The sequence below is a fragment of the Bombina bombina genome, chromosome 1 (genome assembly GCF_027579735.1).
Source record: "Bombina bombina isolate aBomBom1 chromosome 1, aBomBom1.pri, whole genome shotgun sequence".
Classification (NCBI taxonomy): domain Eukaryota; kingdom Metazoa; phylum Chordata; class Amphibia; order Anura; family Bombinatoridae; genus Bombina; species Bombina bombina.
The window spans coordinates 653,282,567-653,286,035 of record NC_069499.1 but is presented as its reverse complement, the minus strand read 5'-3'; the positions used below and the strand labels follow the sequence as shown (position 1 = coordinate 653,286,035).

The 3,469-nt window shown below is 38.8% G+C and overlaps 1 protein-coding gene across 1 annotated transcript in view; it reads right to left on the bottom strand.

Moving 5' to 3' along the window:
* Nucleotides 1-3,176, bottom strand: part of STAG2 (stromal antigen 2) — an 848,979-nt gene extending 845,803 nt beyond the window's left edge. Inside the window, exon 1 of the mRNA XM_053699120.1 lies at nt 2,939-3,176. The gene's annotated coding sequence lies outside the window, so the exon portion shown is untranslated. The remainder of the gene's footprint in view (nt 1-2,938) is intronic.
* Between the last annotated feature and the right edge of the window lie 293 nt (nt 3,177-3,469).

The window sequence follows — 3,469 nt, the reverse complement described above, 5'->3', positions numbered from 1 at the left end:
TTGTTTCCCACGTTAGTATTCTTCATGAATATAAATTAACCTTTTCTATAGTGTGTGTGTATATATCTCTATATATATCTATCTATCTATATATCTATCTATCTCCAATCCAGGAACCAGCACTCACTCAACCCAATTACAATATCCAGGGTGCACTGCAGATTCCATATACACTTGAAAGAGAGATGCACTCTCCGGTTTTCAAATATCACAAATTCTTGCTTATTAAGGTTACCTAATAAAACATGAATTTGTGATATTTGAAAACTGGAGAGTGCCTTTCTGTCGAGAGACAGAGAGAATATATTATAAATTTCTATTGAGCAACACACTTCGACCATTAAAGTGAAAGTCAATCCTTGTACAAACTCTTGCATTGACTATTGAAACAAATAAAGGGCACTTTCATTCATGAAGTATAAAATACTTCATATAGAAAGATCCTTTATTTGTTTCAACCTATCGCCGTTCTTAGCTGCTACAGCAGCCCTCAGCTAAAAAAAATTTTGCTAAGAGGAGCCAGATTTACCACACTGCTATTTGCTAAAAGGTGAAAATGTCACCTCTAAGCAAAAAAAGTTTTAGCCGTGGGCTGCTGTAGCAGCTAAGAATGGCGATCGATTGAAACAAGTATCTTATACTTCTTGAATGCAAGTCTCCTTTATTTGTTTCAATAGTCAATCCTAGTGTTTGTACAATGCTAGGATTGACTTTAACTTTAATGTTTCGTTTGTCAGGCTTCCTACGGTGCAAATGCAATGAAGCCATGCAAGCTTAATTTTGACTTTCCTATCCCCTTAATAAAACATTGTTTTACTTTTCAAAATTTGTGTATGTTCTATAGAGCCAATTACATACTTCCATATTAGAGAAACACATTAAACGGTTTTCAAATAATTTAAAAATGTCACTTTATTAACCATTTTCAAAAACAAGCTAAAAATGATAGCAACTACACTAATATCTTATATCACTGTGTGCTAGTTGTGCTGACAAATCAATGTTTAGTTTACAGCTGGTTTATGCAATTTGCAGCATTTTAAAGCAAACCAAAGTTTTGGCTTGGGACTGTTTTAGTGTTAAAAAAAAATTATTATAATAATAATAATAATAATAATAATAATAATAACAATAATAATATTTATCTCACAGAAAAACCCAAATAAATAATGAATGCATATAGTAAAGTTTTGATTTTACTATATCACAATCCAAACATGTTCTATATCCCTTTAAATCAGGGTTGCATTTCTATGTATCAGTCCATGTGTTAAAAATACACTTTCAAGTCATGAAATGAAAGCACAGTCATTTGTATGGGACATGCTATCAGATACCCTGCAAGCACAGCCTATTGCGGGAGGAATAGTGAAAGGAACCGTCCCTACGAGCTCCAATTGTGGTGTTACAATTGTGTTACCGCCCATAAACACTCCCCCATTGACAGATGCAGTCAGTAACACAACACTGGGAGAGGCTAAAGAGACGGGACTGTCATCAAACCACAGAAAGTTGATGATGTTGTAACTGACTTTTGTAACTCGTGAATAAACAAGTACCTGTATTGTTGTTATTTAATTGTCGCAACAGGGTATTTTCGCTCCCAAACAGTAAATAATAAATGCCGATTCTCGTGCCAAGAGACAGTAAACACATGGGCGTGGACAAAAATTGAGGGTGGGAGGCCTGTGAGAGGGTGAAGTCCCATGACACCAAATAAGGAAGGAGTACTGGCACTAAAGAAAGCATCACCTCTCAACCTGTCAAATGCTAGCAATAAGAGTTAGAGAGTAAACGGATTACTCAGAGGATTTAACTCCTGTCACTAACAAAATTACTAGCCATACAGAAGGGCAATAATGCTGTACATTTAGAAAACTTTACAGAGGCAATCATCACATAAAGAGTTATAGGCTGACGTTGCAGACCGATCATTATTGACTTGTAAACTGTAAACCGATTAAACGGTTACATTGGTATCCCAGTTTCCGGCTAATAACTATAGTGATCTAAATAAGCAGAGTACTGCAACAACAAAAAATAGATGGGTGGTAGAGATGGAATATTACTAACCGAATGTTAGACTAACAGATTTTTAGCACCCTTCCTAACATTGGGTCACTTTGGTTTGAAACCCGGGGAAGAAACCACTAGCTCAATAGTAGTAAATAGGCGATAGGACCTGGCACTTTTAAACCCTGCGAGTCAAAAGTATATATCCAAAATACCTTAGGAAATTACGAAGACGTCACGAAATTCCTAACAAGTCAAGTTACAAGTGTATCAGTCACTGGCTGAAGCAACACAAACTTTCCTTAACCCAATGGTAACGTCAAACATACGCCGTGTTTACAAACTAGAGAGGCATATCTGTCATGGTTAGCAACATTTGTATAAAACATAATACTTGTAATAAAGTAATACAACATAACGGGGTTATAAAGCAGTAAAACAGAGGTATGTGTATGACTGCCTTTAAACTACTGGCAAAACAGAGATTACGAGGACACATAGTGCAATCGAACAGGTTTGTGAAACATCAGACGTTATTGTGTATAACGGGCTGCCACATCACCCAATGTTCCAAAGGATTTAACACCAGTTCGTTGTTACTTAAAGGTGACACAAACAGAGAAAAAATGGAGGCCTGTGCCTGTGAACCTTCATAAAACAAGACGTGTTAAAGTGAGGTTCGGGGGCCTACACAGCGGGAAAGTAGGAAATAAAAAAGGGCGGAAAAGGCCTCGTCCCCCCTCCCCAGCAATGCCCAGCTCCCCCGCCTCCCGGCTGCCGCTTCTTTCGCCAGGCCCGGCCTCCATTTTGGTTGCGAGAATCTCCCAGGACTCACAGAAAAGAAACAACCCTCACACACTAACAAGTCATTAACAGCTTCAGTGACAAAAACTTCCAGAACATTCGCCGCCATTTTATAACTTACCTCTGCTCGCACAGCGCGCTCACGGGGGGAGGGCCTCGTCCCGCAGACTCTGTTTATATTAATCCCAACAATATTTGTATATCCTCGCCACTATATCCTTTAAGAAACAAACAGGACGCTCGTTGTTAAGTAAGATCCCTGGTTCGGTCATAAACACAAATAAAATGAAAATAAATAAAAACAAGTGACAGGCAGATTGGCGACCGCTCGAGGTCGGCTCGAGTTGTTAGCTCTTCGGAAGCTCAGAGGCGAATGAGGCGCGCAGGCGCCACCTGGCGGTCACAAGGCACTGGCAAGTGTTTGCTGTACAGCAGCGACACCCACCGGGTAACTCAAGTAATTGGTAACTTGTGCTCTTAACCCTCTAGTTCCCTCGACGGTGAGCATAAATTACTGTTTAATAGAGATATAAACTCTTGGCGGGAACGCTATTTTACATTCGTACTATCAACAAACTTTTACAATTGTCGATGTTATTTGAATAGTATCGTGATAGTGGTTCAACGTCACACACTAACCAAGACTGATTAA